Source organism: Camelus bactrianus, chromosome 27 (genome assembly GCF_048773025.1).
Source record: "Camelus bactrianus isolate YW-2024 breed Bactrian camel chromosome 27, ASM4877302v1, whole genome shotgun sequence".
In the NCBI taxonomy this organism is placed as follows: Eukaryota; Metazoa; Chordata; class Mammalia; order Artiodactyla; family Camelidae; genus Camelus; species Camelus bactrianus.
In genome coordinates this window covers 22,927,938-22,942,993 of record NC_133565.1, presented here as the reverse complement: position 1 = coordinate 22,942,993, position 15,056 = coordinate 22,927,938, and the positions used below count along the sequence as shown (strand labels likewise).

Below are 15,056 nucleotides of genomic sequence, written 5' to 3'. Positions count from 1 at the left end.
ACAGCAAGCAACCTAAAGTGGTGGAAAGAGATGCAAACCCAAAAGGCAAGAAGGAGAAATTAGAAAAAGAAAAGACAAGTGTTTTAAAGAGAAAAAGAAAGAAAAAGAAAAAAAGGGAGAAATTATAGATCATTTTCCCCACTTTGAGCCTGGCATATTGTACAAGCGTCCAGTAAATGTTTGCGGAATGAATTAATGAATGGATGGATACATGAATGAATAAATATTTGAACTCTGGTTTACAAAAGGGACTTAGAAATGACAAGGGTAGGAGAGCTGAAGTACCCTGAAAAGTACATATTCCAAGTACAGATGGGGTTCAGAGGCTAAAGAAAACCCCAAACACTGAAACAAGCCCAGAATAAAAAGAAAGGGTTTCCTTAACACTTTCACAACTAAAAGTGGGGCTCCGCAGACCGGAAATATTTGCAATCTACAAAGCTCTCTCCTTCGGAAAGCTCTCAAACACCGCAAACTTCGGCCGAGGGGGCGGGCAGGCGTCTGTCCCTTTAAGAATCTGGTCGAAGTCCTTTTCCTCTCCCTGACCCGCCCCCTCGCGGAGCCGGAGCAGCCCAGAGCCCACCCCTTTCTCTTGCGAACTGAAGTACAGGTTCGGCGGCCCATCCGTCATAGAAGCGCCGCCTCTGATTGGCTGCGGGGCGGGAAGGCCGGAGAAACTAGTTTGCTGGCGGTGCCCGGGCAGAACCGCAGAGGCAGCGCGGTCGGCGGCTTTGGCGAGCCGGGGGAGGGGAGCGGTGGCAGCGAGGGCTGCGGAGCCTCGCGCGGGCGGCGAGGGGCCTCTGAGCGCGGCGGGCGGCGGCGCCACGAGCGGTGAGTACCGGGCTAGGCTGGGCTGGGGGCGCCGTCCTGGGGCCGGTCTATTTGCGCGCCCGGCTGCCGCCACTGGCACTTGTCACCCCCACCCCCCACTCCCGAGCCGGGACCGGGGACGCCGGGTCCTGCGCGCCGGGCCGTGGGAGCCCCCGGCAGAGTGAGCCTTGTGGGTCCGTGCCCTGGGAGCAGCAGCAGGGCTGGAGTACCCGGAACCGCCACGGCCACCGGAGGTCTGGGCGGGGGAGCTGGAGACCGGGACAATGGTAGGGAGTGGGGACTGTAGTCAGCCACCCCCTCCCCAAGCCCGCTCCTCCTCCCGCCTCGCGCGTGCCTGGGGAGCTGGAGAGGGTATTTGTTGAAAGCTCTGAGCGAGGGAATGAATTGTTTTGCAAATGGATGTTGCGCGCGGGAGCTGCAACTCTTTCCCCTGGGAGTGCTTGATTCATTGAGTCCACAGACTCTCTTTTTAAAAAATTACTATCGATCCTGGAAAGAGGAGGCTGCCTGTCTTTGAGGATGCGAGCGGCCCAGCTCTGCGCCCGGGGACAGGCGAAGTCCCCGCGCACTTGACGCCGAGGGCCAGATGGCTGCCTGCCTCGTGCAGAGCGAGGGCCCAGAGGTTTAACCAGGGAAAGATCGTCCATGCGAACCGTCCGCCGCCCCTGGACCCCTGCCGTTTATGTCCCACTTGACGGGGCTCCTCGTCTCTGTTTGGAGAGCTTTGGAGCAGCAGAGGGAACGGTCACATACCCAAGTCCTGTCCACCTGTCTCCTGGGGTGTCTGCCACCCTAGCAGGTCCAGAGCAAGCCTGTCCTCTTCTCCCCATCTTACCCTGGCTCGAGAACCCCACATTGGTCACACCCCAACTCCATTCCCCACTCTTGGTTGCTTAAGAAGCTTTCCCATTGGAAGACTGCTCCCAGGGGCACCATACGCTTTTTTTGTGCTGCTGCTTCAAAGCCCCCAAAGTTCATTACCACTATCTTTGAACGAAGGAAAATCTTTGTAGAGACTTAGTCAAAGGGATTGTGGTTGGGGCAGACGCAGGTGCCTTGCCGGTTTAATCCGGGCTCTCTTGGTCCTGCTGGGTTGCTTTGGGCAGAGGGAGGGCTTCCTGAGCTTTGGTCCTCCTTGGTGAGTCAGGGCAGAGAAGGCCCAGTGTCTGGGCCTTTTGGGTTCACTCTGGTGGTGTGACTGAGGGAGAGAAGTTGCCAGTGGCACGGGAGAAGAGGCGGGAACCCATAGTCTTATCACTGGCCAGAGTCTGGTGACTGTGACTTGGGGTTAGGCCCTTAGGGACCCTGGGCCTGTCTCCCTATTCACGGTGGGGCTAATGCTCAGTGGGCCCAGGTGTGCTGTGAGGGCTGCTGAGGGTGGTTGGTGAAGGCTTGCTTTTAGGGGCTGGGGAGAAGTAGGACCCAAGGTCCACCTCACTGGGGGTAGGTTTGGTGTCCTTCTAACATGGGGTCCTTGTGTCCCAAAGCCATGTTTTTGGAGGTTGACGAGCCAGTCTTCTTCCAGGCCTGGCAGCTATCTCAGTCTTGAGTCATTCTCCTTGACAGGAAGTGACTCTAGGGAGGTTGTTACAAGCAAGGTAGGGAGAAGCGGTAGAGACCTTCGTCCTGGGCTCGGGCTGCAGCCGGATATATGTTGGTGGTGCAGAGAGAGCAGTGGGCGAGTTGCACACTCCACTCGGAGACAGCTTTGACGCCTCTTAGTAGCATCTTAAACCATTGGGCACTCAGTGTGGGACAGGAGAGCAGGAAGGAAAGAGGACGATTACCCAGGCCTTGGACTTCGCCCACTGCAGTGAAGGCAGGCTTGGTTCTTCCCATCTATCACTGTGATGAGCCAGGTGGTTGGAGCCAGTGTCATTTACTGGGTGGTTTGCTCATTCATTTGTTAATTGATTAATTGATCATAATTTGAAACGTCTTGACTGGGACCCTGCCTTTGGGGAGCTCCTGGACCCAGTCTGCGGCTGACATGTGGATTAGGGGCCCTGACACATGGAGGTGTGCACAGTTTCCCCAGTGATAAAGGCAGTGAGGGGCGCTGAAGGGATGCAGGATGGGCACAGGTGGAGAGAAGATGCCTTGATTAGGTAATGATGAGAAAGTCATGTCACGGGCCACGGCCTCCCCCCCATACTCACACTTGTCCCAGAGGCTAGTTCATTGCTGACCTCCAGGCAGGTGCAGGTTGAGGTTGGGCAGGACACAGGTGGGAGGCAATGGAAAGGTTCACGCAGGGCTGTGGTCTGGGCTGTGAAGTCAGCTGTCCCAGGAGACCCCAGGAAGATGCGTGGCTTCTGGATATAGCCTCTCTGCTTGGGGGATCCCAAGGGATCCCGGGAGAACCCACCCCAGCAGCACCAAAGACTGGCCCATCACCTGAGCCCTTAATCCCTCTGGGCCAGCCATCAGTGTGGGTGTGGCCTGGCCAAGGAAGGGGCCAGCAGAGCTGGCACGAGAAAACAGAGTGGCCAGACACAAATGAATTGGCTGATTAAGATGCTGGTTTTCATCTAATGTGGTAAATTTCATAATTGAATTGCCTCAGGCAGCCAAGGCTGTTGAAGTGTTTTCCCAGCCAGAAAACACTTAGTTGGAACATCTGGGGGTGGGGGCGGGGGCGGGGAGAGTGTATGAGTCCACAGCTTTTGCTCACAGCATCCCAGCAGGCCTTTCCCCTTAGGAGTCTGGGTCTGTCCCCAGGTGATGGAAGTCAGCCCAGCCTCCCCAGCAGGTTCCACTCCCTTTCCTGGACCTCCTGCCCTCTGAGCAGCGGTGCTTCCAGTCCCCATCTAAAGGTGGCTAAAGCTGGTACTGGTCACCTTCAGACACTCACCTTGTCAACCTGACTACAGGTCCCTTGGCTGTTAGGACCAGGGAAGAGGGACTGTGTGAATGGGGGACAGAGAGGGCTCCGGAATGCAAGGGCTCCCTGTTAAGTCTCTTGGGCACCAGGTCAGGGGCAAGAGCATGGGCTTGGGAACCAGACTTGGGTTCAAATGCTGCTTGTGTGTCTGTGGTCAGCTCTCTCCTGGGGCCCCAACCACTGCCACCCACCCTGCCCCCTTCCCTCTAGCACCAGTAGACTGTTCTTTCTCACTGCTAAACCTTTCCTTCCCAGCCCCCAGTGCCCTTTTGGATGAAAAAGTGATAGACAGGTGTGGCTTATTAACCTATCTGTTCTGTGGTCTCAGAAATCCAGTTTAGTTGGGAAATTTCACTGTATTTTCTGTAGATACATAAAAATCTCCCCAGCCACTCCCCCACCCCCCACAGTGGTCTCCTGCACCCCTGGGTTGGACAGAGTTTGGATGAAGCTCTCTGGACCACGCTGTGTTTCAATGGGCTGATGCCCAAAGCCAACTCCACCTCTTCACCAACTGTCTCACAGTTGGAACCCTCCCACCTGGAACTTGGCAGAAGGAGCACTTAAGTGGGGGTCTGGAGTCCTGTCCTGCCCCTACCTGGCTGTGTGACTTCTTGTAGGTCCCCTTACCTTTCTGGGCCTCAATTTGCTTTTCTTTAAAAAGGGTAGATGCTCTCCTGTGTTGCTATTAAAATGTTTTGCTGTGAAATCTCCAAAGTGCTTGCAACCTCTGGTGTTAAGTAGTTTGATAAGGCTTGAGTTACTGGCATAGCTCTCATGGGCAGAAAGAGTTTGAGAGGCAGCCAGTGGAGTGCAGAGGGGCCAAGTTAGAAGGCAGGAGTCTGGTGTTCGAGTTCCAGCTCTTCCTCTAATGGGTGCTGTGGGCTTTTGGGCAGGTTGCTGTCCCTCTCTGGCCCCTCATTTTTCCACTTGTAGGATGAGAGGGGTCCAGTAGGCAAGTACCCCCCTTTTTTTTCCCTTTCCCAGTGAGTGAAAACTGAGTCAGACCTTCTCCTCCCTTGGGCCTCTCTGCGTTCCCTGCCTCTGCTCACTGCCTTGGAGTTTGGGGTGCAGGTGTGAAAGGCCTGCAGGCACTGGGTGCCGTGGACAAGGGGCTGGTGAAGCCAGAGGACTGGGTCAGAGGAGAACCAGGCTGGGCCCAGTCGAGGGTGGGGGTGGTGGGGGGTGGCTTGTTTCCCACAATTGGTCTGGCTGGTCCCGGTGAGGGAGCTGGGCAGCAGGTGTGGGTGCACTTAGGGTGACCCGCTCCGGAACCAATGGGGTGGGACCTAACCTGCAGAGTGTTCCCTGGGCAGAGAGCCCAGGGCCACTTCTGAGAGGAAAAATGGACAGAGAGCTCCCAGGAGCAAGAGGGATCAGGAGGGAGCCCAGGGGGCAGAGGCCAGGCTCCCCGCCTCCTGCAGTCACACTCTCTGCCAAGGAGGCGCCTGAAAGACCAGTCTGATGGCTCCTGTGGGGAGGCAGGAGGCGGGGGCTGAGCAGGGCCGTGGGAATACTGTGTCACCTGCCGCCAGAGGGTGAGCCAGGCTGGCCGTGGGTGTCACTCCTCACCCACCTCTGTCTGCCAGGAAGATGCCTTCAACCCTCAGCCGTCCTTCAGAGTGGGATGGAAACTGAAAGCCGTGTTTATTTTCTACCTGGGCCCCCAAGGAGAGGCTGATCGCAGATCAGTCTAGGCTGAATGGAATTAATTTCCTAATTAAGATAAGAGAAGCTTTGCTCATTGAAACCCCAGCATGAGCTGCCTGCCAGGTTTGTCTGCGAAGGTGTGAGGGCCAAGAGACGGAGGAGGTCTTTTTCTAGAAAGCCCCAGCAGCTGCACCCAGCATCCGGAGTTCAAGTCCTGCTGTGCCCTCTCCGGGCTCGCAAGACCCTGGCAGCTAGCACTCTCACTCGTTAGCTCCTCTGTTGTTCCTGGCCTTGGGAGGGAGCAAGACGTGTGGCTCCATCAGGCAGCAGACATTGATTTAGCGTTTTCTGAATGGCTTACCCTGGACTAAAAACTGGAAAGAGAAAGTCAGGTTCAAAGAGGGGGCCTACTCGGAAGGTTGGCTTCTGGCAGGTGAGGCAGACAGGTAGGCAGGTGTGTGGCTCAGCGCCAGGTGTGAGTGGCCTGCCAGCAGCCTGCCTCGGTGCCCTCACTGGACACGGGAGCAAGCGGACTATCATTGGGGTCACCGTTCTAGATGTGTCCAGTGAACGGTTTTTGCCTTCTGTTTTCTGCCAGGCTCTGTGTTGCAGCCGAGAACGGAGCAGGGTTCCCCCCTCACCCCGTCCTGGAGCCCCCATTCACCAGGGGGAGCAGACAATAGACAGACCACATGAACAGAGCTGTGGCTGGGCTGCGGGAGGCGGACAGAGAGGTGCAAGGAAAAGGTGGGGCATCCATTTAGACAAGGAGGTCTGAAGAAGGCCTCTCCGGGCTGGTGATGTTTGAGCTGAGACCTCCAAGATGGTGAGAGGCAGCCACGGGAAGGTCTGAGGAAGGGGGTGCCAGGCTCAGAGTGGGCAGGTGCACAGGCTGGGACATCATGGGTTGGGGTGGGGGTTGAGATGGGACCCAGAGATCTGCTGCAGCCGTTACGTTCTGGAACCTCCTGATTTGTAAGGAGGCTAAGGAAAACAGGTTTCTTTTAAGTTGTTCTTTAATTTCAGCCGTGCAGTGGGAGATTCCCTTTACGCGCAGTACGCAGCAGCAGCGCAGTGTGAGTGGCCCCATCCTTGGTGTTTGTCGGCGGTGTGGTTTTCCCCCTTCTGGTCCCCCTTTCCATACACAGATTTTGTTCTTACGTACTTTGGGTCACCCTCAGTTTTCCACGGCATTTATCGCTTAGTGTATGGTGGTGCTCTTTCCCTTTTCATAGCTCCGTAATATTCCCCAGTGCAGCCAGATAACCACCTCTCATCTTACAGCCTCCTAGCCGGAGACTTTGGGTTGTGTCTGATTCCCCTCCCTGACCCCCCCCCCCAACCCGTGAAGTCATGCGCATCCTTGATCATACATCTTTCTGGTCTTTAAATTTTCGTTGTCAAAGCCCAGTGCCTTTCACAAAGCCTGAGCCAGTTGACTCCCCTGCTGATGGTGTCTGGGAGCCCATTTCCCGACACTCTCACCCATACTTGATGTTACCCCCAGTTTCCCTTTTAGCTAATGTGATAGGGGAAAAATGGTCTCATTATTTCTTTAAAAAAAAAAAGAAGGGTGATCCAGTGTTTTCAGGCTTCCTCTTTTTATTTTAATCCATCATTGTTTTTCCAGAAGATCAAGGCTTAGCGAGTGCTGGCTCTGCCTCTCTCTGGTCTCCTGATCATGGCTAGGGACTCAGTGAAGCCGTCGCCCGCCCTGTCCCTGCATACTCATCTGTGAAATGAGGCCCTTTTAATCCCTGCCCTGCCCCCTGCCAGGCTGCTGCGCATTGTGCATGGGAAAACATTCCTGAAAGTTCATTTTATGCTAAAAAGCTCTGCAGACATCATGGGTTTCACTAGTGAAAGGCAGAGATCTGGCGCCTGGAACATTTGAATGGATGCGAGTGTTTCTAAACAGCCAGTGGGTCCGGGGAGGGGGTGGGGTGGCCTGGCAACCCTGAGATGCAGAGGGACTCACCCAGCCTCGTCAAAGAAACGAGCCAGGCGGGTAGAGCTGGTCCATGAAAAGCCTCAGAAAGGGGCATTGGCCACTGCAGACTGATTCCCCATTTGTCTGTTGGTAGAGGCCAAAGGCTGGGGCTCCTAGAACTTTGTGAATTTCCACGTTTATTATGTTGGGGTCCATGTCTATTTTCCTGTAACAGAAGGCTTTAAAATAAGCAAAAGATTGACAAAAGGGCCCTTGTACTTCATCTGGAGATTGAAGGAGGGAAAGCTATTGGGACTGATAAAGGAAATATGGGATCCGGGGCCAAGGAAAACCAGGCCCATGTTTTCCATCAATCCCACAGGCCCCACAATGAGGGGAACCAGGAGGTTGGCAGCCCAGTGGTGGCCTGGGCCCCTGGAGGAATTCATCGCTGCTGGGTTCAGGGGCCTGGGGACATTTTAGCCAGGCTCTCTGTCCTTCCCCAAGTGGGCTCGAACAGAGGGGCCCCACTTTGGGGGGCAGCATCCAGGCTTGGCTGCAGGTCCCCTGCTGCCTCCTGGGACCTCAGCCCTGGTGGGGGCTTCTGTCAGCCCAACCAGCGCCACCTGGTTGGGACACCTGCGGGGGCACTAGGCCGTAGAGAAGGTGGACAGATGTGGGGAGGGTGATAGCAGACAAACAGGGGCACTGAGGGGCCCCCCAAAGGGCTTTGGTCAGGAGGCCTCCTGGCTGCAGGCGTGTTTCTGTATTTATGACGTTTCCCTCCATTCTGAAGGTTGGATTCTGCATGTAGGGAGTGAGAGGGGAGTGAGAGGCCCTTGCTGGGCCCCCCCATTGCCCCCCCCCCAGCTTGCAGGGGCCTTGTGGAGTCAGAGCAAGATTGAGTCTCCAGGTTTCCTTTTGGGCACCAGGATCAACTGGTCTGCCCGTGTTGCGGGAAGTTGCAGGTCTATTTTTACCACTCCAACTGGGCCTTTTTACTGGAAGGTACAATTACAAGCAGAATGTCAGGGTTTGGCTGGTCAGTTGAGCCCTAGGAGGCGGCCGCAGGCAGAGGCAGGGACCACGGCATGGTCGGTGTGTAAAAGCAAGACTCATCTGCACGTGGACGCTTACCTAGCCTGGGTGCTGGGTGGCTTCCTCTGAGCCGCTTGCAGTGTCTGCAGTTTTCCTTTAGGCAGAATAGGGCCCCTTGCTGGGATTTGCCCGGGTTGGTGCACCTAAACACCTTAGGATTGGCTGGTTGTGTGACTATGAAGCCGATTGCCTAGAAAGTTGAAATTTTGTTAACTGAAATTGTTGCGAACCTACTATATGATAGCCTCCCTGCCGAGTGCTAGGGGCAGAGATGGGTAAGACCATGCCCGCTCCCAGATGTCACCTGTGCAGCATTAAGGATGCAGAAAGTGCCAGCCGCCCCCGAACCTGGTAGGTTTTTACTTTATATGCATTATGGCTGGGGGCCAAGCAGGGCTTCTGTTCGCTTCTGTTGTTACGTAACAGATCACCACAGACTGTGTGACTTGACATCTGTTTATTAGGTCATAGTTCTGTGGGTCAGAAGCCTGGGCTGCCTCAGTTGGGTTCTCTTGCCAGAGAGTCCAAGATCCACATACCAGCTTGACTGGGCTCTTATCCCGAGGCTCTGGGGGAGAACCTGCTTCCAGGCTCATTCCATTCAGGTTGCAACAATCAAATGCCCAGTGGTTGTAGGACTGACGTCCCCTCTCTTCCCTGGCTGTCGCTGGACGCTGATTGTGGTTCCCGCAGGCTGCTGCAGTCTGTGCCGCGTGTGGTTCCCACCCCCTACTGCTCCCCACTTACACCTCCAAGTCGGCAGTGGAGCATCTGTTCTTTTCCTGCTTCAGATCTCTGACATCCGCTTGTGCAGTCAGCTGGAGAACACCATTAGGTCATGCCCACCCAGAGAGTCTCCCTCTTTTAAGGTCACCTGATTAGTTAGTAACATCATCATTAGATCTGTAGATCCTTTTGTCATGTAGGTAACACGGTCGCAGTCACGGGAATAAGACTAGGGGTGGAGATCAGGAGGCCGTCTTTGAAATTTTGTCCTGAGGGCCAGTGCCAACAGGGGTTGCTGCAGCAACGGTGTTGATAATAGTAGCTCTCACAAACGGAGTGAACTGTGCGTGTCCCACTGTGCTGAGCTCTTTATGTGCATTCTTTCATTTAATTCTCAGGGTACACTTTGCTGCAGGGACAGTTACTTTCAACTCCATTTTCCAGATGATAAAATTGAGGCTCAGAGAACGTAAGTTTCTTGGGCCAGTCATACAGGTTGAAACAGCAGTGCAGGGACTGTGGGGATTTGAAACCAGGCTGAGCGCCTAACCACCCCGTCAAGCTGCTCAAGGCCAGCATGTCAGTTTGATTCCTGTGATTTAAGGAGAACACCGTTTAGGACGGGATAAGAGCTGCTCTTTCCCACCCAGTATTTAAAATATTTAAATATGAAAAATACCTATCATGTTGCAGTTTAATGCGGCAGACCTGGGGGCCTCTCATGTGGATTTTTTTGATTCTTATTGCAGTGGTTACTGTGATCAATCCCATTCAGCAGTATCATTGAACATCTGATGTATTCTAGGCAGCAAAAGGGACACAGAACACCAGCCTTGAGGAGTTGGAAATAACAGTAAGGGCACGGTACATGGTGACCAGAAGGAATAAATAATGCTGGACAGCAGAAGGACTGACTGTCCCAACTTTGCAGCAAAGGGCCGACGGGTGTTAGAATGTTAATCGCGGGAGATGAGACAAAAATGCTCTGTTTATTGTCTGCCGCATTCCTGGTGCACAGCACAGGGCCAGCACAGCAGGTGCTCAGAAATTACTTGTCAGGTTCATTTTTGTGTGTGCAAGGCCCTGTACGTGCCAGACAGATGTCAAGTCCAAAGGAGGTGGTGATCCTGAAACAAGAGGGCTTGTGGAGAGAGGGAGCCGGGCTTGCGTGGGAGAATCAGGAGGTGGGGGGAGCTGGAAAGGCCCGAGGTGCCCCAGCGGGTGGTGGGGGAAGGGGCCGGGGAGCAGACTGCACAAGACTGGGTGTCAGAGCCTTGCTGACGGCTTTGGAGCAGGAGGGATCGGTGGTCGGAAGTGAAGCATTTGGCACGTGGTTGCCGGGAGTGGGAAAGACTGGGAACGTGGCCCACGGCAGCCCAGCCTGCAGCGCGAGGTCCCCACCTTGTTTCTGGCGTGGGACGAGCCACACGAGGGACCTGGGAAGGAGGATTTAGTGGAGCTTGGTGGCCAAACGATAAGCTAAAAATGTATCTGAATGAGTTGCAGTTTCTGGGCACCCATGTATTTGGCTCTAAATACACGTTATGTGTGTAATTTCAAGAGACCAAGAATCACCAACTGCAAAGCCCGAGGCAGCGGCCCACACTCGCCCTGCAGTTTGCCGGCTCGGGCCCTGCCTCTGCCAACCACCCAGACCTGTTGTTTGGGGGAAAATGAGGGGTCCTGTGGTGAGAGAAAGGCCTCTGATGATGGAGGGAGGGAGGGAGAAGTGGAGCCGGCTGGTTCTTCAAGGCGGTGATGGGGGTGGGCGTGTGTTCAGAGGGCCGGCTTGGGTGCCCACACGTCCGCACACTGGGGAGGGGCTGAGACCCTGGGCGGGGGGATTCCACTCCCACTACCCACCACTTTGTGTGGAAGTGTCTTTCTCTGAGTTCTTTAAAACAAACACGGTCAATGTGGAGGATGAGGGTGCTCTGCTGACTCAGTGTCCTCGAAGCGTGGCCAGGGAGGGTCCCTGGGGTTCTTCCGGGGTTCACGAGGTCCAGAACTTCTCATGTAACACCCAGGTACTATTGGCTTATTCACCCGTTCTCTTTAAGCGCATAACTCCGTGAACCAGCGTTTTCCAAATGACCGGTGCACAGAGTTATGAAGTCACTCATGGCTAAACGAGCCGTTCAGAGTGCAAGACAGCCCCGGAGATCAGACGATCCTGGAGGTCAGACAGTCCCGGGGCCCGTGGGTTCACTGACGCAGGCTCAGGCCCCGCATCGCAGCGAATCTTGAAGAAACTGCTGCTTGTCAGGTCTCAATGTCTTAACAGAAAAGGCACATCCACAAAGATCTGGAAAGGCTTTTAAAATAGCCTTCACTTTCCAACCACCTGTCTGTGTGAGGCTGGATTTTCTTCTAGTCCTCAGTGAAAACAGTTTATAACAAATTGAATGTAGAAGCAGGTCTAAGAATCCAGCCACTATTCTCAAAAAAAAAAAATTTTTTTTTGAAAACAGATTTATGAAAAGTAACTTATTTATGCTCACATTTAATGAGTTTGTTGTTTTTGTGTTAACTAGTATACGTTTTAATTTGTTCTCAGTTTTAATTTGGAATGTGATAGATATCATAGGCCAAACCACATAAATGGTTGAAGTCTCTTAGGGTCCTCAATTGTTTTTGTTTTCTTCCTTATATTTCCTTTTTTCTTTTTAATTAATGCATAGTCAATTTACAATGCTGTGTTTCTGGTGTACAGCACAGTGATTCATTTATACATATATATATATTCCTTTTCATATTCTTTTTCATTATAGGCCATTACAAGGTATTGAATGTAGCCCCCTGTGCTGTACAGTAGGACCTTGTTTATCCATTTTATATAAAGTAGTTTGTATCCAAATGCCGAACTCCCAATTTACCCCTCCCCCTTCCCCCCCGCCCCGTAATCATAGATTTGTTTTCTGTCTGTAAGTCTGTCCAGTCATTTTTAAATTGTGAAATGATCCTGAGACCAGACCATTCGAGAACAGTTGTGCTACCTGAAGCCCCTGCAGAGCGGGGCCTGGGGGTGGGCCCTGAGCCCAGCTCTGTACCTCCGTTTCCCCCGCTTTAGTCCCTCGGCAGTCCTGCAAGGCTGGTGTGATTGTTTTCATGCCCGTTTTACAAATGTGGAAACTGAGGCACTGAGTATTTGAACTTTCCAGGCACAGGCCTCACAGCACGGAGATGGCAGTGGTGGCAAGCGGGGAGGTCCCAGACTGAGGTCCGCCAGGCAGGGAGGGCGGCAGATGCCTGAGAGCAAGCCTGTAACGCAGGCCTGGCCTGCATCCTCAAGTTGTCCGCTGTCCATCGCAGCAGGCACTCTCCACAGTGGCCCTCGGCCTGGCTGGAAGGAGGTACCCCTCCACCCGCTTCCTCCTTTCCTGAGGCCCCAGAGGGAAGAGTCAAGTTTGCTAAGTGGCTGCGAGGCACTTGAGAAGTCAGGTGTTTTTCATGGGAAATAAGCATCTCTTCTTCAGGCACACACCACGCTGGCAGCTGGGAAGGTGGTTCTTTTTTATAAAGAGCCCACGTTGTGCCATTTGGGCAGGGACTTTAGAACGAAACAGCTTTGAGTACGGAGGTTGTGTGTGTACCTCTCACCTTCTCTGTGCCTCAGTTTGCCCATCTGTACAGTGGGGACAAGAAGAGGTGTTATAAGCATAAAGTGAAAGAAGGCATTACAGCACCTGGCGTCGAGGCTGGAGTCCAGCAAGGTTTAAAACAAAGTGACCCTACCTCAGGCACGAGTCCGGCGGGTTTGGGGGGTGTGCGGTGAAGACAGCCTCCCGGTTCTCCTCCCCGGGGGTAGCTACCATAACGAGTCTCTCCCCCAGCCCAGCAGAGACAGTGTGCGCCGGTCCCAGCAGGTGTGTGTGTATGTGACGTGTCTGTGTGTGTACCTAGGTGGTTGGTTTTTAACAGGTGTGAACGGTGGCATCCTGCTCACAGCGCTTTTCATTTTAGCCCAGAAAGCCAGTTGCTTGCTGTATATTTATCGTTCTGTGGTGCTCCCCTGTGTGAATGAGCCCACGTTTATTTCCCTGGGCCTCTTAACCCGTGAACACTGAGGCTGTTTCCAGCCTTTCACTCGCAGCCAAAAGGAGATGCGCAAGTGTGGCCGTGGGCAGGATCCCCAGGTGTGCGGGGGCTGGGGCAGAGGGCACGTGCGTATGTCATCTGGGAAGATCTTGCCAGCTCGCTCCCCAGCCACACTCCCTGGCCCTCCGCCCTCCGTGGGAAGGGGAAGACAGAGCTGTGTCCTGGGCGCTGGCAGCTGAGGGACATTCCCGCTCTGGTTGGACACCAGCACTGCCAGCCTAGAGTAGGACGAGGCCGCTAGAGCACAGGGAGGGCGGAACCCACATGCGGTCAGTGGCTGGTGCTTTACTATTTCTTTCTTTTCTTGTTTTTTTAATTCTGTTCTGTGTGTTCGTTTTCCTCCCAGGCTGTCACTCCAGGTGGCTCATTGAAAGTGATATCTAGGCCAGAGTGCTCTTAATGGCTCCATCTGCAGGCCTCTGCGAATCTTTCAGGGAGTGAGACAGGAAGAGAGACAGCCTCCCTCCAGGTCCCCAGGCGCCCACCGCCCCCCTTCAATTACCAAGGGCCCTGCCAGGCCTGCTGGAGAGGGAGGGACCCAGGGCCAGGAGGGGGGCTGCTCTCTGCACCCCCTTTGTTTCTCTGTCTGGCTTTGGCCACGTGAAAGGAAACAAGTTATTTCAACAGATGGGTGAACCTGAGCGCCGAGTTCTTTGTCCCTCTGTGGTTAGAGCAGTGGTGTCTGTTTCCTTGGCCCTGCTCCCGTCTGGAGCAGCAGGTGGGCTCGTGGACCCCCAGCTCCAGGGGCCAGAGACAGTCCAGGCCGCCCCACCGAGCTGAGGGACGGCGGGGCGGTGGAGGCCGGGCTGCAGCTGCCCCCTGTCCTGCCCTGCCGAGTGCGGAGGGCTCTGAGCCACCCCTCCCGTAGCTGAAAGAAGCCTCTCTGTTGCAGGGGTGGTTTCATTAAACATGGCAAACAGAGCTTGTAGGACGGCATGACATCAGACATGTAATTCTTCTCCAGAGTTTTTATCTCGAGAGAATACAGTAATTCCACATAAGCAAAGACACTGTTGGCTACAAATTCAAAAAACTAGGGATGAATGAATTAGGAAGTCATGGCGGTTATCTGCTTCACAGACGTTAAAAATTACAGCTGACAACCCCAGAGACCCTGGCCCGGTTCACGAGGAGCGGATGACCGCGCATCCCAGGGCCTGCGCGCGGGCAGCCCCTAGGCCCCCTGTGTCCAGTGGTGAATGAAGGGTGGGAGTATGCAAGCTGTGTGAATCAGTTTTTAAAAATGTGAAGTAACATGCTGTAATTGCAACAATGTAAACTGTCTGTCTGGGGATAAAGGATGAAAATAATAAGCCAAAGTGAAAATAGTTATTCGGTTTGCAGTGTTTCTCAGCCTTATCACTCCTCTCACCCCCCAAACCTTTTGGACCTTTTGTTCCTAATTGCACTCGACACGGGCCCCCAACCCGTTGAATTTCAATACCAAGTGCACTGTGTGTCTGTGCTTGCTGTATGTGAATCTGTGCTTTGTACATAAAACAAATAAGAATCAGTGTTTGCTCCTCAGGACAGAGCCCCTGCTCTCCACCCCCCCGCTCTCGGGAGAACATCTGTGCTGGGTCTGAGGTTCCCTGGGGTTGTCGTCTTTGTGTCTCACGCTTCACTTCTGTGCTGCCTCCTCAGGAGAGGTGACGGAGCCCCTGAGGCTGCCTGTCTCACTTGGTTGGTGGAGCTCACACTCAGAACTGAGGATCCTGGGCAGAAAAGGAGGTGCCGATCGACCACGGCTGCATCTGCTGGGCTGGCCACGTGGCCCAGGCGGCCCCTCCTGTGGCAGGGCGTGACTGCCCACGGCCCCCTGCGCAGTGTCCTGGCCTG

The 15,056-nt window shown here is 54.2% G+C and overlaps 1 protein-coding gene across 4 annotated transcripts in view; it reads left to right on the top strand.

Annotated features, from left to right (window-relative positions):
- The first annotated feature begins 676 nt into the window (after positions 1-676).
- The window catches only part of KLHL25 (kelch like family member 25), a 28,564-nt gene continuing 14,184 nt past the window's right edge, over positions 677-15,056 (top strand). For 2 of the 4 annotated variants that reach the window (XM_074354320.1, XM_074354319.1), the window contains exon 1: positions 677-831. The gene's annotated coding sequence lies outside the window, so the exon portion shown is untranslated. Of the gene's footprint in view, positions 832-13,344; positions 13,487-15,056 lie in introns of those variants that run through there. The other 2 variants (XM_045522560.2, XM_010962927.3) reach the window with 2 other exon arrangements.